Genomic DNA, 22671 nt, shown 5'->3' on the forward strand with positions numbered 1-22671 from the left:
AGGTGTGATGGCTTGAAACCGGAGAGGGAGAAGGCTGAGTGTACCAGGGCAGGCGAAGCGCTTCCTGGAATTATGTGTCCCAGGACTCAAGTGAAACTGCCTTCGCTGACTCATGGAAAAGTTTGAAAAGATCATTTTCGCCTGTGCCTGGGGGATCTTAGTTTTTGGCATAAGCCGAACAGATTGTTCCAGTTCAGAAAAAAACCTAAGCCAAACCAAAACAACAGCATGACTTAATTATGTACCAGCACCATTTTAATTAATTATGCTTGCTTTCATTTTATTTCCTCAACTTTTAAGTTCTGAGTCACGTGCAGGATGTGCAGGTTTGGTACATAGGTGGTGTGCCAAGGCCATGGTGGTTTGCTGCACAGATCAACCCATCACCTAGGTATTAAGCCCAGCATTCTTGAGCCATTCTTCCTGATGCTCTCCCTCCCCCACCCCTGAATACTCCTGTGTGCATTCATCCTCCACTGTGTGTCCATGTGTTGTCATCATTCAGCTCCCATTTGTAAAGTGAGAACATAGAGTGTTTGTTTTTTTTTCCCTGCATTAGTTTACTGAGGATAATGACTTCCAGCGCCATCCATGTTCCTGCAAAGGACATGATCTTGTTCCTTTTTATGGCTGCATAGTATCCATGGTATATAGGATTATGTAAAGCGATTGAGCCTATAACTGACTGGGGTACCTGAAAGACATGGGAAGCATGGAACCAATTTGGAAAACATTCTTCAGGAAACCATCTGTGAGAACTTCCCCAGCCTAGCAAGACAGGCCAGTGTTCAAATTCAGGAAATGCAGAGAGACCCAGTAAGATGTCCCATGAGACAGTCAACCCCGAGACACATCATTATCAGATTCTCCCAGGCTGAAATGAAAGAAACAATGTTAAGGGCAGCCAGAGAGAAAGGCAAGGTTATCTACAAAGGGAAGCCCATTAGACTACAAGTGGATCTCTAAGCAGAAACCCCACAAGCCAGAAGAGATTGGGGGACAAGATTCAAGATTCCTAAAGAGAAAAAATTCCAACTCAGTTTCATATCCACCCAAACTAAGTATTCGTAAGTGAGGGAGAAATAAGATCCTTTTCAGACAAGCAAATGTTGAGGGAATTTGTCACATCAGGCCTGGATTGCGAGAGCTCCTGAAGGTAGCTCTTATGGAAAGGAAAAACCATTACCAGCCACCACAGAAACACACTGAAGTACACAGAGAAGTGACACTGTGAAGCAATGACATAAACAAGTCTGCAAATAACCAGCTGGCATCATGATGACAGGATCAAACTCACACATAGCAATACTAACCTTAAATGTAAATGGGCTAAATTCCCCAATTAAAAGACACGGAAGGCAAGCTGGATAAAGAGTCAAGACCCATGGCTCAAGCCTGTAATCCCAGCACTTTGGGAGGCCGAGGCGGGTGGATCACGAGGTCAAGAGATCGAGACCATCCTGGTCAACATGGTGAAACCCCGTCTCTACTAAAAATACAAAAATTAGTTGGGCATGGTGGCGCATGCCTGTAATCCCAGCTACTCAGGAGGCTGAGGCAGGAGAATTGCCTGAACCCAGGAGGTGGAGGTTGCGGTGAGCCGAGACCGCGCCATTGCACTCCAGCCTGGGTAACGAGACCGAAACTCCGTCTCAAAAAAAAAAAAAAAAAGAGTCAAGACCCATCAGTATGCTTACTTCAAGAGACCCACCTCACATGCACAGATGCACATAGGCTGAAAATAAAGGGATGGAGGAAAATTTACCAAGCAAATGAAAAACAGAAAAAAGCAGGGGCTGCAATTCTAGTTTCTGACAAAACAGGCTTTAAACCAACAAAGATCAAAAAAGACAAAGAAGGGCATTACATAATGGTAAAGGATTCAATTCAATAAGAAGACCTAACTATCCTAAATATATATGCACCCAACACAGAACACCCAGATTCATAAAGCAAGTTCTTAGAGACCTACAAAGAGAGTTAGACTTCCACACAATAAGAATGGGAGATTTTAACACCCCACTGACAATATTAGATCATCAAGACGGAAAATTAACAAATATTCAGGACGTGAACCCAGCTCTGGATCAAGCAGACCTGATAGATATCTACAGAATGCTCCACCCCAAAATTACAGAATATACATTTTTCTCATCACCACATGACACTTACTCTAAAATTGATCACATAATCAGGAGTAAAACACTCCTCAGCAAATGCAAAAAACTGAAATCATAACAGTCTCTCAGACAACAGCACAATCTAATTATGCTTTCTGATATGAACTTCTAATGCAAGTTGATTGTATCTTGTATATACATGTGATTTTTCTTTTAGTTTTGGATTTCCGGATCTTGACTTGTTTACCACTGCTAGACTTCTTGCTGTGTTCCTTTTCTTGGCATATGACTTTGATATCGTTTTGAGGGGCCCAAGTCAGAAGCCAATCACTACTACTTTTTCCTCCCGTCCCCCGCCCCAATCCAGGTGTCTCTTCTCCAGCCTCCATCTCTTCTAAGTTTGCTTTCTCCTCTCAGCACCTGGATGCAGCCACCCCATTTAGTGGTGTCATCTCTACCTGGTGACTCCTAGGAGGCTTCTGAGTACTTTCTGACTTCTAGCCTGCGCCTTCTGGCACTCTCAGTGCCTTGTTGCGTTTTAACCATATTTTACAGTGTTTTGTTTTGTTTTGTTTTTGAGGTGGAGTCTTGCTCTGTTGCCCAGGCTGGAGAACAATGGCACAATCTTGGCTCACTGCAACCTCTGCCTGTCTTCAGGTTCAAGCGATTCTTTTACCTCAGCCTCCCAAGTAGCTGGGATTACACGCATGCATTGCCACACCTGGCTAATTTTTGTATTTTTAGTAGAGATGGGGTTTCACCATGTTGGCCAGTCTGGTCTTGAACACCTGATCTCAGGTGATCTACCCGGCTCGGCCTCCCAAAGTGCTGGGATTACAGCCATGAGCCACTGCATCTGTCCACGGTTTTTATTTTTTTCAATTAAAAAAATTAAAAAACGTTTAGAGACAGAGTCCTACTATGTTGCACAGACTAGTTTCGGAACTCCTGGGCTCTGGCAATCCTCCTACCTCAGCCTCCCAAAGTTCTGGGATTACAGGCACGAGCCACTACACCTGGCCAATCATATTTTGTGTTAATGATACTTGGTTAGCCAGGCGTGGTAGCTCATGCTCATAATCCCAACACTTTGGGAGCCTGAGGTGGGTGAATCGCTTGAGTCCAGAAGTTTGAGAACAGCCTAAGCAACATGGAGAAATCCTGTCTTAAAGAAAAGGAAAAGAAAAAAAATACTTTGTTGAGGTATAATTGACATGTGATTAAGTACACAAATTCTAAATGACCACCTGTTTGATTTTGACAAATATATGCACCTGTGCAGTCATCCCCCCACTCAAGACATAGAGCATTTCCATCACCACAGTAAATTTCCCCTTGCCCCTTTCTACTCAGTCCCTGTCCCATGAGAGGCAAAGACCTGTTCAGATTTCTGTCACCATGGTTTAGTTTAGCCAGTGTTGAAACTTCGGTGGAATCACACGGTGTGTGCTCTGCAGCCTGGATCCTTTCACTCAACATAAAGGTTTTGGGATTTAGCCACGTTGTGTGTACCTCTAGGTTGCTTTTTTTCTGTCCATATTTAACAGCTTTATGGACGATTCATCCATTAAAGTATACAACTTGACAATTTGAGGCACATTCCATTATTAAGTTTAAAAATTGTGGTGAAATATATATAACATAAAACTGTTCATTTTAACCGTTGTAACCAGTGTACAATTCAGTGGCATTTGCAATGTTGTGCAAACGTTACCACTATTTCCAAAATGTTTTTATCATCCCTCTCCCTCTAGTTCCTCTTCCTCCTTCCCTTTTTCCCTCAGCCCCTGGCAACCTCTAACCTACCTTCTGTCTTTATGAATTTACCTATTCTAGATATTTGCATAAATAGAATCATAGAATATTTGTCTTTTTGTATCTGGGTTATATCACTTGGCATAATGTTCTCGGTGTTCATCTATGTTATAAAATGTATCAGCATTTTTCTTCTTCTTTAAAGGGTGAATAATGTTCCATCATATGTATACACCACATTTTGCTAATTCTTTTATCTGTTGATGGACATTTGGGTATTCCCTGTTTTCACTATTGGAGTGTACAAATCTCTGTTTCAGCCTCTGCTTTAAACTCATTTGGGAATATACCTAGGAGTGGAATTACTGGATCATATGGCAATTCTATGTTTAGCTTTCTGAGGAACAACCAAACTATTTTCCACAGTGGCTGCACCACATTAGACTCTGACCAGCAATTTACAAGGGTTTCAGTGTCTTCACATCCTTACCAAACACTTGTTATTTTCCGTGTATTGGTGTGTTGTAAATTGTAGCCATCCTAATGGGGTGAAGTGCATTTTCATCACCACCACAGGGGTGACGTGGTTTCTTATCTGGTTTAGATGAGCATTTTTCATGACTAAATGACTAATGATGTTGAACATTTTTTCATAGCCTTATTTACCATTTATGTATCTGCGTTGGCAAAGTTGCTTTTTCTGCTATCATTACTTCATTGAGAGATTGCATACAGTGAAATGTACAACTCTTAAGGGTATAGTTCAATGAATTTTCACAAATGAATAGGCACATGTAAATATCACTCAGATTAAGATATCATTCCATTACTCCAGAAAGTTCTCTTGTGCCACTTCCTAATAACCCTCTTCACTACTTTTTATTACCATGTACAGTATTAATCTTGCCTGTCCTTGGATTTCACTAAATGGAATCAAACAGCGTGCACTTTTTGGTGTTTAGGATATTTTGTTCAGTGTCATATGCGTGAGATTCACTGGTATTGCTGCGAGTATCAGGGTTTTGTTCTCCTTCTGCTGCTCCGTAGCATCCCAGGGTTGATTATAGCAGGCTTTGCTTAGCTAGTCTCTTGATGAATATTTGGGTTGTTTGCAATTTTTGGATGTTACAGATAAAGCTGTCCTGAACATTCTTGTGCACATCTTCATGTGGATATAGACTTTAATGTATTTTGAGAGTGTGTCTGTGAATGGAATTGCTGTGTTATAAGGTAGACATGTGTTAAACTTTAATAGAAACCACCAGTTTCCCAATGTGGTTCTTCCATTTTACACTCCCACCTGCTGGGAACATGAGAGTTCCACACCCTTGCCAACATTTGGCATTGTCAGTCTTTCTAATTTTAGCCATTCTGGTGGGTGTATGGTGGTATCTCATTGTGCGTTTAATTTGCATTTTTCTCTGACTAACAATGTCGAGCACTTTCACTTTTGGAAAAGGTTACAATTTAAATTTTGTACATTAAAAAAAATCAAGTTAGAAGACATCAATGAACACCTGCGAAATAGACGTCCCAAAGCCCAGAATGTCATGTGGAAGCCACCGCCTTGACAGCTATGAGTCAGACAGACAGATGTCAGTTTCAGTTACATCTTCAATCACAATGGGTTGCCAACTCAGTTTAAAAAGAATAGGGTCGGGGGGCATATATATATTTAAACAATGTTTTGAAAATAGAAGGAAATGGCAAGACTCTCTCCTCCCACACCAGCTCCCACCTGAGAGCCAGATATTTAGCAGGAAAATCCGATCACGATGCTTTCTAAGACCCTGCATGGCTCCCACCAGCTTTGGGTGCCCTTCAGCCTGCTCAGCCCTCTGTGGGAACCCATCATGACCCAGAATTCCCCACTTGTCAGCTCCACGCCTTTGCACACGCTTGCCTCCCGCCTGGGACACGGTCCCCACCCTCCCTGGCACTGTGGACCTCCTGCTGTTGTTTGGTTAAGAGGCTCAGCCTGGCTGGGTGCCAACTCCTCCCAGCCTGGGCCAGCCGCCAGTTGTCTGTGCTCTCACTGTCCCCTGGGCCGAGCCTGGCATCGTCATTGTTTACATCTCCGCCTCCTTCCCCAGACTGAATGTCCTGAGCAGAGGGACTCACATTTCAGCGGATCTTTGTATTTTCAGCACCCAGCCAGGGGCCAGTAAGCCTGCTGGATGGTGAATAATAAGTGCTCATGGGTGCTGACTACAGCCAACTGCAGGCTGTGCAGCCATCTCCCTGCAGGACACACTCTCCGTGGATGTGCTGGTTTAGTCACACATTTTAAGTGTGACCACACCTATATATGCTTAAATCTGTAAGACAAAGTACGAGTCACAATATCTCGAGATCTGCCCTTCTCCTTTTGGTCACTTCACCTCAGTCTATGTATGACAAGGAGCTGCCATGTCCCCCCGTGGGGCCAGGGATGATTCTCGGGTGGAGCACCCAGAGCTGGTGCAGATGAGAACAGACCAGTTAGGGGGCATGTGAGGAAGTGCTGTAGGCACCGAGGCCAGGACTAGGGAAGAATTTTTGGATTTGTGTATAGCAGAGACTGGGCGGGGCAAGAAGGAGGGTGCATTGCCCCACTGAGAGAAAGCCAATCAAATAAAAATGAACAAGAACACAAGCTGAGCTCTGTGTCCTGTGTTCCTAAGGGGAGACTGAGCAGCCTGGGCGCCTGGGTGTAGAGGTCACACCATCACTGCCCATCCCGGAGCGTCAGCACAGCGTGCTCACACTTTACGTCCTGCAGACAAAAGTAATTGCCGGCTCCCAGCCAGGAGCCTGGGCTGAGGCCTGAGATTCTGCATTTCTAACACGTTCCCAGGTGACACTGATGCCGCCGGTCCTGGGACTGTACTATATGGGGCTGAAGTCAAACCTGCGCCCAGCAGAAAATAGTAAACAGGTGGTTTGGCTCAATCATTAGCCAGGTTGTTAATTCTGCATCCATCGGGTTGGGTTGTACTAAATTGTGCCAGACGTTTTGTGAGGCAGGACCAGTATTTGTGCATAACAGGCCCAATATTTGGAAAACATTGCCTCGAAAATGGTTGGAGAGTTTTATTTCTCCTGAGTAGACCATGCTGTTGCCTGAGAGCCTGACGCAGAGCAGCGGGGCTGGGAGCCTCCGGAGTGGGAACCGCTCAGCAAAAAAAGGGTTTCAAATCTTTGAGTCTGAAATGAGTGAACAATTTAGACTCCTTTCTTGAAATTTCATGCAACGTTTGGCAAAGAACTTATAAAGCTGATCATAGTCTATAGATCCTGAAAGGCCCAATTTGCTTTTCATTGACTGCTTGTCATTTTTTTTTTTTGAGACAGTGTTTCAGTCTGTCACCCAGGTTGGAGTGCAGTGGCATGATCACAGCTCACTGCAGCCTTGACCTCCCAAACTCAAGCGATCCTCCTGATTGCTGGGACTGCAGGTGCACACCACCACACCTGGTTAATTTCATATTTTTAGTAGAGACGGGGTTTTGCCATGTTGGCCAGGCTGGTCTCAAAATTCTGACCTCGTGATTCACCCACCTCAGCCTCCAAAAGTGCTGGGATTACAGGTGTGAGCCACTGCACCTGGTTTTATTTTTTTATTTTTGTTTTTCAGACAGAGTCTTTCTCTGCTGCCCAGGCTGGAATGCAGTGGCACGATCTAGGCTCACTGCAACCTCTACTTCCTGGGTTCAAGCGATTCTCCTGCCTCAGCCTCCCAAGTAGCTGGGACTACAGACATGCACCACCATACCTGGCTAATTTTTGTACTTTTTGGTATAGATGGGGTTTCACTCTGTTGACCAGGCTGGCCTCAAACCCCTGACCTCAAGCGATCTGCTCACCTCAGCCTTCCAAAGTGCTGGGGTTCCAGGTGTGAGTCATTGCGCCCGGCCAAAAGAGAACATTTCTGAGAAAAATATAGCACTCTCCTGATGTCTTCTGGGAATATAGTAAAGCCAGAGAGGGATTTTCTTAGCTGATTTGTGGCATGAATTATATCTAATCTAGCTGCACCTAACATAACATCTAGTAGATGTCAATGGCTATAAAATCCTAATATGCTATATTATATATTTTCTTGTGTAAACATATATTCAACTTTAATGAATGATTCCATTCTCAAGACAGAAACATAGAATTATGTGTTAATATGACAGGCTTTGGAAGATTGTAACGGGAATTTGTCATTATTCTATCCTTATGACTTGTTGATATTTGTATTATCTAAAGCTACATTCATCACCCCAAAACATAGCGGCTTAAAATAATAATGATCATGTATTTTCTCTCACAGTGTCCATAGCTCTGGAATGTGGGAATGGCTCGGGAATGTGGGAACCTGGCTGGACAGTTCTGACTGAGGATTTCTCGTAAGTTGCAGTGGGATGCTGGCTATGCCTGTAGTTGTCTGAAGGCTTGACTGAGGCCAGAGGGTAGCCTTCCAAAGCGGCTCCTTCTCATGGCTGGCATATTGGTGCAGGCATTTGGCCGGGGGCCTCAGTTCCTCTCTCTGTGGGTCTCTCCACAGGGCTGCTCGAGTGTCCACAGGGCATGGCGGCCGGCTTCCTCAAGAGCCTGCAATCCAGGAGACAGGGTGAAAGCTGCAGGATCTCTTAGGATCTGGCCTTGGGAGGCACACACCATTACTCCTGCCATATGAGGCCAGCCCTGATTCAGCATGGGAGGTGATCACCAAGGGTGTGAATACCAGGAGGCAGCAAAGATCACTGGGGCCATCCAGGAGGCTGGCTAGTGCAATTGTGGTTGTGAATATTAAAAGTACAGGGTGTGGAATGAATAAGAAAAGTGTCCTCATGGCAGACATACATGGTACAAGGAAAGGGTCCATGCTTTTTGCTGTTGTAATTCATCCCCTGCATGAGCTCTTTCTCACTGAGTGACTTTCTTTCTTTCTTTCTCTCTTTTTTTTTTTTTTTTTTGAGATGGAGTTTCGCTCTTGTCGCTCAGGCTGGAGTGCAGTGGGCGATCTTGGCTCACCGCAACCTCCGCCTGCCGGGTTCAAGTGATTCTCCTGCCTCAGCCTCCCAAGTAGCTGGGATTATAGGCACCCATCACCATGCCTAGCTAATTTTTGTATTATTAGTAGCGACAGGGTTTCACCATGTTGGCCAGGCTGGTCCCAAACTCCTGACCTCAGGTGATCCACCCACCTTGGCCTCCCAAAGTGCTGGGATTACAGGCATGAGCCACCATGCCAGGCCGAGTGAGTTTCTATATTCTGCTCTTCTAGCCTTGCCATTTCCTTGAAGTTCTCTGCTGAGCTTTGTACATTCATTGTAAAAAATCCAAGCTTAATTTCAAAAAGATTAAATGAATCAATGGTCAGAAGAACATGTAATTGTTACTGACAGTCACTGCCTTCAGGTCAGCTGTTAATAGGCATAGTTTTCTTTCATCACAGAAAGCTTGTAAGATCACTGCATGGAAACCACTCCCAGTGTTGGGAAGATTAGACGGGCCTCTGAGATAGAAATAGATTAGGTATATACATGAACTTGGCAGAGGGAATACAGTTGAACAAAGTAGTAATTTCATACATTGCTAATCTAAAGTCATAAATCCAACATGTTATGTTGGTGAGAGCCACTGCGCCTGGCCTCCATAACATGTATTTCATTAGCCAGACATCTCTTGATGTATGTTTTATATTTGGGTGGTTTTTAGGCTTTGTGGTTACCAATCTTTATACGGATATAGATCTCTTGACCTCCTTTTCTTTTCTTTTTTTTTTTTTTTTTGAGACAGGGCGACAGGGCCTGTTGCCCAGGCTGGAGTGCAGTGGCATGATCATAGCTCACTGCAGCTCCCAACTCCTGGGCTCAAGTGATCCTCCCGCTTTAGCCTCCCAAATTGCTGGGAGTACACGTGTACACCATTGCACCTGGCTAGTTTTTAAAATTTTTTATAGAGATAAGTCTCATTGTGTTGTCCAGGCTGCTTTTGAAATCCTAGGCTCAAGCAATCTTGCTGCCTTGGCCTCCCAAAGCGCTGAGATTACAGGTGTGAGCTGCCACACCCAGCTTTTGGCATTGTTCATCCCCAGATCTGGGGGTGCCTACCGAGAGTGACACCATGCTGAAGGACAGCTGCTTCTTTGAGGTCCCTTGGGACGTGAAGTCATTTCCTGTCTTGACTGTAGAGGAAACACAAGCCCACATCACTGTGTGTCGGTCCTCAGTTCAGAGTAAACTGGGTACTATTCCGGGGCATGTGCCTTCATTCAGGAAATGCTTATTGAGTACCTTGTAGATGTCAGGTACTTGGGAAACAAAATTAAAAAGACACGATCTGCCGCCCCTTGGAGCTTATTGTTGAGTGTGGGCTGGTGTGTGAACGGCAGTCCCGTGACAGTGTGAGGAAATGGGCATTAAAGGGCTTGGCCCATACTGGCAGGAGACTCAGAAATGTGCAGGCCGACTCAGTGATGGGGCTGGGGCAGGGAGGAAGGGCATCCCAGGCGGAGGCCACTGCACCTGCAAAGGCTTGGAGGCCTGAAAACATGCAGCATGCACCAGGGAGAACCGAAGCCACCGGGAGCTGGTGTGGCCAAGAGGGAGTTGAGAAGCAATGGGTGCGGTACACAGGTGCTCAGTGGCGCCCAGGCTGCTGGGTTCACCTGGTATAAAATGGTTTTGGAATAGGTGGCATGACATAGTTGCCAAATTTTTGTTTTGCAAGCGAAGAAATAAATTAAAAAGTTATAAACTCATGTCCCCATCATTTTATTTATTTATTTAATTTTGAGACAGGGTCTCACTCTGTTCCCCAGGCTGGATTGGAGTTCAGGGCACGATCTCGGCTCACTGCAACCTCCACCTCCTGGGTTCAATCGATTCTCTGGCCTTAGCCTCCTGAGTAGCTAGGATTACAGGTGTGCGACACCACACCTGGCACTTTTTAAAATTTTTTTATTTTTGATGGAGACAGGATTTCGTCATGTTGGCCAGGCTGGTCTTGAACTCCTGACCTCAAGTGATCCACCCACCTTGGCCTCCCAAAGTGCTGGGGTTACAGGTGTGAGCCACCGCGCCCAGCCATTTTATGAGTACCTTTTGTGCCCAATCAAGTAGCAAAGAAATAATTTTAAAATAAAGGACAGTTCTTCCCAATGGAAAAAAAAACAACAGTAGGCAGCCATTGACACATGAATAGATGTACACTACTGTAACACACACACACACACACACACACACACACAGTCACTCAGAATAGACTGTGTTGCTGTGATAACCTACCACCTGAAGTCTCAGTGGCTTAAAATAACAAAGGTTTGCCTCTTGCTCATTCAGGCGCTTGTGCGCCGGCTGGAGGGGCAGGGCTCTGCTCTCTCTGTCCTCGCCTCAGAGGCCCAGGCTGAGAGCCATCGTCTCTGAGCTTCAAGGGCAGTCAAGGCAGAGAAAAGGGAAAGTGGCACATTGTACACTGTCTCTCAAAACTTCCTCCTGGAAGTGATACCTGCTATTTCACTTACATTTCATTACCCAAAGCAAGCCAGATGGTCAAGTCAGAATTCAGAAAGGGTGGGGAAATGCAATTTACCAAAAGGCAGGCGGAAATAGGTAATGGAAGAACGCCAGTGAGTACTGCAGGTGAATCCGGTGCAACTGAGTCGTCCTGGTTCAAACGATTAAAAAACACTTTGTGTGTGTGTGTGTCCGTTTACCAGCTTCTTCACAGACCGTCACCCATACTTGAATGACTCTTCCTCCCGGATGTGCTACTGTATAAGTGGAAGAGAAGGGAGGGTGTTGTCAGGGACATTTTGGGGGAATACTAAGGTCTACTTTGGACAGTGAAACACACTGGGCGATGAGCTTCCAGCTGCTTGTTTTCCTGCCGGACCCTCTGTAAGTTCTTCTTATTTATAGCTGCTTGCTTGTTGCTGAGTGCCTCCCAGCAGCGAATTCCTTTAGCCCTCTCTAGGATGAGCAGCAAATGCCTGTTCCTGGCAGCCTGAGAATAGCATCTTAGGTGTCCTCTGATGACCTGTGGTCTGGTGTTTTGCACAATCTTCTTTACCACTCCTTCTAGGAGGATTGAGAACTGAATTTGATTTTTAAAACAAAGCTTGATAATTAAGAACAGCCATGGCAGGCTGAGTGTCGTGGCTCATGCCTATAATCCCAGGACTTTGGGAGGGTGTGGTGGGCGGATCCTCTTAGGTCAGGAGTTCGAGACCAGCCTGACCAACGTGATGAAACCCCGTCTCTACTAAAAAAAATACAAAAAATAAAATAAAATTAGCTGAGCATGGTGGTGCTTGCCTGCAGTCCCAGCTACTCAGGAGGCTGAGGCAGGAGAATCACTTAAACCCAGGAGGCAGAGGTTGCAGTGAGCCGAGATGGTGCCACTGCATTCCAGCCTGGTGACAGAGCAAGACTTTGCCTCAAAAAGAAAAAAAAAAGAAAAAAAAAAAATAGCCACAGCAGTTCTAAACGGGAAAAGCAAGGAAGGTTTCTTCCCTGCAAAACACAGGGCTGCAGTAGGAATCAGGATTGCCTTGGGGCCAAGGCAGATTGCTAGACCAACGGAAGCAACTCTTAGGCGCGTTCATGTGTTTCTGGGAAGGTGGGACGGGCTTGAGCGTGGTGTGACTACCAGTGGGAAGGAATGGATGTGTTCATATAATTTCTATAATAAAAACCATGGTGGATTCAAGACCTCATTATGAAAAAATATATACTTTGAAACTTTTGGAATTAAATACAGAGGAATATCTTTATGGTTTCTGAATAGGATGGATTACTTAAACACCTGACAGAAAGCACTCCCGTAAAGGAAAACACAAATAGTATGACTGCATCGAAATGTGAAATGGGTGGTAAATGAAAAGCAGGTAGCGTAGAGAAAGCAATCGCAGCGCCCGTGACAGAGCCTCAGGTCCAGGGGCAGCATTTACAGAGCCACTGCCCTCTGCGGTGCCTGAGAGGGACTGCCGCTTTAAATTTGGTGCCCCAGGGCCTCCTTTGCCACATCTCAGTGCCAGCCTTGGGGGCCAGTGCCATCCTAGTGCCAGCTTTAGTGTCTAGGGTTGTGGTGCCCAGCAGTGTGGCCGGTAGCTCCAAGCGGCTGTTGAACACGGCGGCACTGAGGTTGCTGTAAGTGTAAAACATGCACTAGATTCATCCAAAAAAAGTAAAATGGCTCACTCACATTTTCCTATTGATTACATTTTGAAATGGTAATATTTTGGATATGTTGACTTAAATACAATATATTTATTAGGATTTCTTTTGGCTTTTATTAATTTGGCCACTAGAAAATTTCAAATTATCAGCCAGGGGCAGTAGCTCCTGCCTGTAATCTCTGTACTTTGGGAGGCAGAAGTGAGCAGATTGCTTGAGCCCTGGGTAACATGGCAAAACCCCATCTCTACAAAAATACAAAAATTAGCTGGATGTGGTGGTGCTCACCCATAGTCCCAGCTACTAGGGAGGCTGCTGGGGGAGGATTGTTTGAGCCTGGGAAGTGAAGGCTCCCGTGAGCCGTGATGCACTTCAGCCGGTCACAGACCAAGACCCTGTCTCCCCCCAAAATTTTTAAATTACATTTGTGCCTCCCCCTATATCCCCATTGGACAGCACTGACCTCGAGTATTATAAAGAATTCAAACTGGGCTGGGCACTGTGGCTCACTCCTGTAATCCCAGTACGTTGGGAGGCCGAGGCAGGTGGATCATTTGGAGTCAGGGGTTCGAGACCAGTCTGTCAGACATGGTGAAACCCCATCTCTATTAACAATACAAAAATTATCTGGGCATGGTGGCAGGCACCTCTAATCTCAGCTACTTGGGAGGCTGAGTGGGAGAATCGCTTGGACCTGGGAGATGGAGGCTGCAGTGAGCTGAGATTACGCCATTGCTCTCCAGCTTGGGTGACAGAGTGAGACTCCGTCTCACAAAAAAAAAAAAAAAAGAGAGAATTCAAACTGATCAATGAGTAGAAGACAAAGAAGCCAATGGGAAATGGACAAAGACAAAATTAAATCCTTTACCAAAGAGGAGATCCAGACGGCCAATAGATACGTGGGAAGACGGCCAGTCTTACTGGCAATCTGGAATGCGAAGTGAAAGCACAGTAACAGTGTTTACTCATCAGATTGGTGAAAATGAAAAGGTGTTGGGAATTGGTGGGACTGGACAGAAGCTGTTACTTTCGCCCATGGGTGGTGGAGTTGCAGCTGTAGCAGCCACTTCAGAGAGGACTTTGGCTCATGTTCTACCCCCAGCTTGTCCACTTAGAGCACCGGTTCTCTCCTGGGGCAATTTTGCTTCCCAGGGTGTATTTGGCAATGTCTGGAGGCATTTCGGGTTGTGATAAATGAGGGTAGAAGATGCTCCTGACATCTAATGGATAGAGGCCAGGGATTGTATAGTGCAGGGGACAGCCCCCCTCCAGAATAAAGAATTATCTGGCCCCACATGTCAATAGTGCTCTTTTTGAGAAACTGACGCAGATGAGGTTTCCAAGTAATTTCCAGTTCAGGTGCATCAGGAGATGCAGATCAAGGTTCTGATTTCAGTGCTTTGTATTTGTAATCACGGAACTTTGGAAACAGTATACATCAGTTTTAGGGGCGTGGATGAACATGCAGACACGCTATAGTAGTCACGATGCATTTGCCAGTGATTTGGCTAGATCACGTCCAGCACTGTGTGAATCAACCAAGTTTCAGGCTCATATGTACATGGAGAGCACTTTGTGTAAATATTTGAAATAGGAAATAATGCTGTCTATTCAATGTATTGCTTTTGGGCTGTGCATGGTGGCACACGTCTGTAATCCTGGCACTTTGGGAGGCCAATGCGGGTGGGTCACCTGAGGTCAGGAGTTTGAGACCAGCCTGGCCAAAAACCCCATCTCTACTAAAAATACAATAATTAGCTGGGCATGGTGGCGGGAGCCTGTAATCCCAGCTATCTGGGAGGCTGAGGCAGGAGAATCATTTGAACCTGAAGGGCGGAGGTTGCAGTGAACTGAGATTGTGCCACTGCACTCCAGCTTGGGCGGCAGAGCGCAACTCTGTTGCAAAAATAAATAAATAAATAAATAAAAATAAATACATTGCTTGTGGATACATGCATATGTAATAAAAATTCAAAAGCAAAATCAGAGCATGCACAGCAGCACCAAATAGTGACTGCCTCTGGGAGGGATGGGGAGGACAGCACAAAAAGGCATTTCAACTTTTTCTGTAATGTTGATTCCTTTAAGAAGTTTGAAGCAGTTGACCAGGCACGGTGGCTCATGTCTGTAATCCCAGCACTTTAAGAGGCCAAGGGGGGTGGATCACCTGAGGTCGAGAGTTCGAGACCAGCCTGGCCAACATGGAGAAACCTAGTCTGTACTAAAAATACAAAATTAGCCAGGCGTGGTGATGCATGCCTGTAATCCCAGCTACTCAGGACACTGAGGCAGGAGAATCACTTGAACTGGGGAGGCAGTCAGCTGAGATCTTGCCATTGCACTCCAACCTGGGCAACAAGAGCAAAACTCCGTCTCAAAAAAAAAAGTTTGAAGCAGTTATGACAAAAATATTGACCTTTGTTACTATAACCAATGAAGACATGGGTGTTTGTCTTTCTATTTTACTTTTCTCTCTATTTGGAATTTTTTTCGTAATAAACACTCACACGTGCATACCAAAGGGCCCTTGGAACAGGCGCTGCCTGAGTCCAAGCAGCTCAGTGGGGGTTGTCCCTGTTTCTCTGTGGTTCACCTGCTTTACCCAACACTGATCCTGGGTAAGAGTTTGGTACATGGAACGTTTCATGGGATTCTTTATTCTGAGCTGGCTTTGGAGAGGCAGTGAGTGAGGAGGTGGTGTGCGGCCTGCGGTGCTGGGGCCACACCTGTGGCCACTGACCCTGGGGCTGCCTCCTGCCCAGGTAGTCCTCTCCCCTGGCCACTTGCCACCCCTCTGCACTAGACCTGGACCTGACCTTTACCCTCCAAACTTCTAATGACACACCCCAGAAAGTGTCTGGTTTCAGATACTAAAACTCACACTTAGGGAGTGTATTTAAAGGAAAATGGATGTCATATCATATAAATTTCAGACAAATCTGAATTCCTGGGGAGACCCTTCAGGAAAAAAGTTTGCTGCTGGGCTTTGTGCTGAGTGCATTTGACAGACCTGAGACTTGATCGGGAAGGGTTTGCCTTGGATGCGTCGCGTGGTGTAGAATTTACGGCCAGCTGCGGCGGCTGATGTGCACACTTTGTCTTCTCTACAGGCCGCATGTGTTGAAGAGTCCCTGCCTTCCTGGGGTCTCCCTCTCATGCTCTTTCATTCATTTTAGGCCCAAGGAAAGGCTTCCTGCCTGTGGCACTGGGCTAGAGGCTACAGTACTCACCGTTTTCCTATGATACATTGAAGCAATGAACTGCTGTTGTGGGATCTTACAAATTTTTTGTTTTTTTTTTTTTGAGACGGAGTCTCTCTCTGTTGCTAGGCTGGAGTGCAGTAGCATGATCTCGGCTCACTGCAACCTCCACCTCCCAGGTTCAAGCGATTTTCCTACCTGAGCCTCCTGAGTAGCTGTGACTACAGGCATGTGCCACCACGCCCAGCTAATTTTTGTATTTTTTTTTTTAAGTAGAGACGGAGTTTCACCATGTTGGCCAGGATGGTCCCGATCTCTTGACCTCGTGATCCACCCGCCTCAGCCTCCCAAAGTGCTGGGATTACAGGTGTGAGCCACAGCGTCCAGCCAGATCTTAGAATTTTAAAGACTTGTGTGAAATATCCTTTCCCTTGGAACCCTGTTTGGTAGATAGTTTAATTAGATGATGTCTTAATTCATTCAGGCTGCTAGAGCGAAATAAGATAAACTAGGTGGCTCATAAACAATGGAAATTTACTTCTCAGCGTTCTGGAGGCCGGGATGTCCAAGATGAAGGGCCTGCTTTCTGGTTCCTAGACCACACCTTCTCACTGGGTCCCCACAGGGTGGAAAGGGCAAGCCGGCTCTCTGGATCTTCTTGTGTAAGGGCACCAATCCCATTTGTGCGGGCTCTGCCCTTATGACCTGGCTACCTCCCAGCGGTCCCATCCCCTAATACCATCCCCGCGAGGGCTGGGATTTCAACATGTGAATTTTGAAGGGACAGAAACGTTCAGTCCATGGCAGATAGTAAGGCTCAGTCTCCAGAAGACATTCAGAATGGAACATTTGAGTCAGTCTTCCCTTCACGCTGCCCGAGGATTCCTGCGTTACCTGTATAACTGAACCCGGAAGTCAGCCCCTCACGGGGAATTCATCTCTCTTGTGGCATCGCAGCTGCTGCGATCAAATGCTATCATTTATGTTTATCCTGGATGCCCACCCCTGTCCCCAGCACAAGAGTCACAAGATTCTTTTCTTATTGATGATTTTAATCTGCATTGTCTTCATACATCCTGAGATCATTGAAACTTGCCTAAAATAGTTTACCCGACAACCCACACATGTGTTAGCAGGGGCTCATGGCTGCCTTTTAGAAATATAGTCGCTCTTTAGAGGCCAGAATTCTTGCATTCTTTCAAAAAGCCTCATAGACATCTCCCCCGACCTATTGGTGGTATTATTCTGGGGTTTTACAGAAATCGATTTTTAAGCATCTGAACCATAATCTCTTGGTTCTTGGATTTTTTTTCTCACACTGGAGCTTGGTTACGTCCTTTTTCTCCCGGGTCATCAGGATGATGGCCCCCCTACTGTGGCTCTGGGGCTCCCTGGGGCTCTGGTGCCTCAGTCCCTCCCCCGGCTCTTGTCAGCTCCTGTTTCTTCTGCCGCAGACTGTGCTGGGCCTCACGCAGCATCTGGCCCTCCTTTTTCCTTCACAGACAGCTCTTGTTTTCATTTGTTTACAGTGGTTATTGTAAAACTATTTCTTAATGAGGATGTTATTAATGTAAACATTGTGTTTGCTTACTTTTTTCAATATTAATTAAAATGATATAATTTCCTCATGAATACAGATTCCTTTTATAAAAGAATTCTAACTGCACAGAATCATATGGGGTAAAGAGTGAAAGTAGTAGTGGGCAGGCACGGTGGCTCACGCCTGTAATCCCAGCACTTTGGGAGGCCGAGGTAGGCAGATCACCTGAGGTCGGGAGTTCGAGACCAGCCTAACCAACATGGAGAAAAGTGTCTCTACTAAAAATACAAAATTAGCTGGGTGAGGTGGCGCATGCCTGTAATCCCAGCTACTTGGGAGGCTGAGGCAGGAGAATGGCTTGAACCTGGGAGGCAGAGGTTACAGTAAGCCAAGATCTCACCATTGCACTCCAGCCTGGGCAACAAGAGCAAAACTCCGTCTCAAAATAAATATATGAATGAATGAATGAATGTGGTTCTTCCAAAGTGCTCCTTCCCCACCCCATCCACCCTGGATTAGTCAGGGGTCTCCAGAGAAAGAGTGTGTGTGTGTGTGTGTTTGTATGTGTGTGTGTGTGTGTGTGTGTGTGTGTGTACATATACGTAGAGAAAGAGAGAGATTTGTTTTAATGAATTGGAATGCATGATTGTAGGGGCTGGCAAGTTCAAAACCTGGAGATCTGGGGAAGAGTTGCAGTTTGACTCTGAAGGTAGCCCCGCTGGTCAAGTTTCTTCTTTCCAGGGTGTGGGGAGGCCAGCCTTTTTTCTAAGGTCTTCAACTGATTGGATGAGGCCCACTCACATGACAGAGGGCATCTACTCTACTCAAAGTCTGTGGATTTAAATATCAGTCTCATTTAAAGAATACCTTCACAGAAATATCTAGAATAATGTTTAACCAAATATCTAGGTACTGTGGCCTAGCCAAGTTGATACATGAAATTAATCATCACACGCCTCCCATTCATCTTCCTTCTGTTCTTAACACTTTGGTGTGGTTTTTCTAGATGTTTTCTGTGCACTTCCCTGTGTGTGCATGTGTATGTGTTGAGAGCTTTAATGCACTTAGATAATGATAACCTTCCCCCACCCCCAACTTTTTTTTGAGACAGGGTCTTGCTTTGTCACCCAGGCTGGAGTTCAGTGGCATGATCTCTGCTCACTGCAGCCTTGACCTCCCAGGCATGAACAATCCTCCCATCTCAGCCTGCTGAGTGGCTGGGGCTACAGATATGTGCTACCATGTCTGGCTAATTAAAAAAAATTTTTTTTGTAGAGATGGGGTCTCACTGTCTTGCTCAAGCTGGTCTCAAACTCCTGGCCTCAAGTGGTCCTCCCATCTTGGCCTCCCAAAGTACTGGAATTATAGACGTGAGCCACCACACCCGACCTGCCTCCCTCATTTAATTTGTTAAAATATTAAGTGATGTTCTGGCCAGGCACCATGGCTCACACGTATAATCCCAGCACTTTGGGAAGCTGAGGTGGGTGTATTATTCTAGGTCAGGAGTTCGAGATCAGCCTGGCCAACATGGTGAAACCCTGTCTCTACTAAAAATACAAAAATTAGCTGATCTTGGTAGTGGGGGTGCCTGTAGTCCAAGCTACTCTGGAGGCTGAGGAAGGAGAATCACTTGAACCTGGGAGGCGGAGGCTGCAGTGAGCCAAGATGGCACCACTGCACACCAGCCTGGGCAACAGAGCAAAACTCTGTCTCAAAAAAAAAAAAGTGATGTTCTAAATATTGTATCAGCCTTCCGAGGTTGCTGTCAGCAGGTGCCTGCTGCACATTTTGGGAAGTTTTACCTTAGGAAGCTGGAGGAGTGTGGGGGTGAGAAGGAGGGGCTCTATGTCCAGAGCAGAATCCTTCACCACTTGGGGTGAGAGGAGGGGAGGGGAGGGTATTCCTGAAAGAGACTTAATTCAGGAGCCAGATACTTCCGGAGCCCTGAGAGCATCGCTCCTGTACCCACCGAGGGAAGACATTCCTTTTAACCCAAGCCCTTTAAGTGCAGGTTGGATGTCAGGGCTGGCAAAGGCAGATGCCATCTGGAACCTTCCTGATGCGCAGGTTTGCGATATATGCTGAAAGCTTTCAAAACACCTATCTCCTTTAATCCAGAAATACGGCTCTTACAATGTCTCCTGAGAAAACAAGAAACAAAATACACAAAGCCTTAGCTCTAGGGGTTTTCATTGCCGGTTTTACTCGTAAGAAAGAAAAGTGAGAAACAGATCATCTGAGTGTCCAAGAATAGGGATTTGTTAAATAACGACAATTCTACCCCACATAGAATAGAGTACTCTGTATCTACCAGAAATTTTCACAAAGAGTTACTCTTATGGATGTGAAGATATTGGTGATACATTCCTAAGACATATAGCAAATGGTCTTGTTTTCATTTAAAGAAAAATGTGTGCGTGTGTGTGTCTGGTCTATAACATTTTTTCTTTGATTTTTGGATCTTTTTCTGCAATAAATATGAGCTACTTGTGTAATTATATGCAAAGGAAGATGTTACATTATGTTCAATGTATTTTATTCATAAGTCAGGAAACTAGAATACTAGAGCAATATCTCCATCCAAAGAAGTTAAAAATGATTTTTGGGCACTCCCTGGGTGGACTTACAAGTTTTCCGGTGCATTGATGCGAAAGCAGGCGGATAGGTTAGCTGGGAGGTTGGAGGTGGCAGCAGACTCTCCATTCCCAGAAAGCTGAAAACCTCAGCGGCTTCTAAGTAGAGCCTGCCTGCAACCTCCTCTTTTCTCTTTAAAATTAGATAATTGTGAAACATTTCACTGTATAGCTGGAATGACCTATTTCAAAGGATGCATAAGCTAGAGTATATTAAAGAGCCTTTACCATAGTCAACAGTTATTGAGTTGATTATGCCATAGTATGGATGTCGGGGTTAGAAAATCAATGGTATTCTGTAGAACTTTAAAAATGTTAATATTTGTGATTTAATAGTCCTCTGGGGGGACAACCAGCAGCCTTATTAAGTGGGCAGGGCTACTTGAGTCCTCTCGTTGTTCCATGAAAAATTATATTCTTATTAAAAATTGGCTGATGCAGTGGCTCACATCTGTAATCCCAACACTTTGGGAGACCGAGGTGGGTGGATCACCTGAGGTTAGAAGTTTGAAACCAGTCTGACCAACATGATGAAACTCTGTCTCTACTAAAAATACGAAATTAGCTGGGCATGGTGGCGCATGCCTTTAATCCCAGCTACTTGAGAGACTGAGGCAAGAGACTCGCTTGAACCCAGGAGGCGGAGGTTGCAGTGAGCTGAGATCGCATCATTGCACTCCAGTCTGGGCAATGAGAACAAAACTCCATCTCAAAAACAAACAAACAAAAAATCTGGTAGAAATTGGGCTGAGCTGCTGTGGAGTTGCTCTCAATGTAAACTGTGTGCCCCACGTGAAGTGGTGGTGTCGCCGGCAGTGCCAAGAGTGAAAATTGATTAGCTCCTACCCTGGGTTGATTTTAGCATCTCACTGTATCTGCGTGTGTGAGGTGGTGAACCTGAGGCTGCGCTGTTTTCCTTTGTTACGAGGTCTCTTCATCAGCTCGGGCTGCTGCAATGAAACACCAGAATGGAAGTTGATTCCTCACAGTTCAGGGAGCTGGAAGTCCAAGATCTTATACAGAATGGAAATTTATCTCTCACAGTTCTGGAGGCTGGAAGCCCAAGATCAGGGCGCCAGCATGGTGGGATTCGGCCCGGGTCCTCTTCCAGGGTGCAGACTGCAGACTTCTCTGTGTGTCCTCACATGGAGGAAAAAGGCACAAGAGTGCTCTTGAGGTCCTTTTATGGGACACTGATTCCATTTACGGGGGCTCCACCCTTGTGATCTAATCACCCCACCAAAGCCCCGCTTCCTAGCACCACCCCACAGGGAGCTAGGATTTTAACATTTGGTGATAGTTAATTACTAGATCTCCATCGCTTCTCGGCCTTTTGGCTAAGATCGAGTGTAATTACTAGATCTCCAAAGTCAACCCTCAGTGTATCTCTCCAGCTTGCTTCTCTCTCCATGACTTCACGCGCTATCTCTCTCTACCTGACGTCTCCACTGGGTTGTCCAGAGACAGTCTCATATAGTGCACTGAGGTCTGCATGCCATCTGTCCCCACGCCAGCTCTGTCCCACGTCCTGTCCCTCTCATTTGATGGAACTGCATCCTCTCAGCTGCTATGGCCGAAACTTTGGGGTTATCCTGGACTCTTTTTCTCTCCAACCTCAACTCCATTCTAACAGCAAATCTTCCTTTCCAGAATCCAAATTTGCCTCCCCACTGCTGCCCCTACCCTGATGTGACACCATTGTCACCTGCCTGGCCCCACAGTGGCCTCCCACCAGCCCCCGATCTCCACCCTGTTCTTCCAGAGCCTGTTTCCTGCCCAGCAGCCGGAGTGGATGTAGATGATTGGCAGTGGACCGCTTAGGATGCTCCCCCTACTCACGGGGTCCCCAGGGCCCTGTCCACGGCTTCTGAGGCCCCCTGTTGCCGCCTGGACCCAGGTCACTCCTCTTCTCGCTCACTCCTCTTCTTGCTCACTCACTCTGCTCTAACCCCGCTGGCCGCAGGGCTACTCCCTGGATGGAGCAGGCACGGTCCTGACTTGGGGCCTTTGCTTGAGCTGTTTCCTCCACTGGGGCGTTTCCCTCTCTCTGTATCCCTGTGGCCCATTGCCTTGCCTCTTTCACACATGGGCCCCAGCATCACCTCTGGCAAGCCCAGCCTGACCATCCTATTCCCTAAAGAGCTGCCCCACATTGCGCATGCTCCTTTCTCTACGTTTATTTCCCTGTGAGCCCTGTAGTTGGTGCGTTTCCTTCTCTGGGGAAAGCACGCCCCGGGAGGGCTGAGATCTACGCCTAGGCCCTCACTCAAG

At 46.0% G+C, this 22671-nt stretch overlaps 1 protein-coding gene across 1 annotated transcript in view; it reads left to right on the forward strand.

Moving 5' to 3' along the window:
• Positions 1 to 22671, forward strand: part of ANKRD33B (ankyrin repeat domain 33B) — an 87427-nt gene that overhangs the window by 31812 nt on the left and 32944 nt on the right. The window lies entirely within an intron of this gene.

This window comes from Aotus nancymaae, unplaced genomic scaffold (genome assembly GCF_030222135.1).
Source record: "Aotus nancymaae isolate 86718 unplaced genomic scaffold, 86718_ANA_hifiasm-v0.15.2.pri h1tg000014l, whole genome shotgun sequence".
Taxonomy (NCBI): Eukaryota; Metazoa; Chordata; class Mammalia; order Primates; family Aotidae; genus Aotus; species Aotus nancymaae.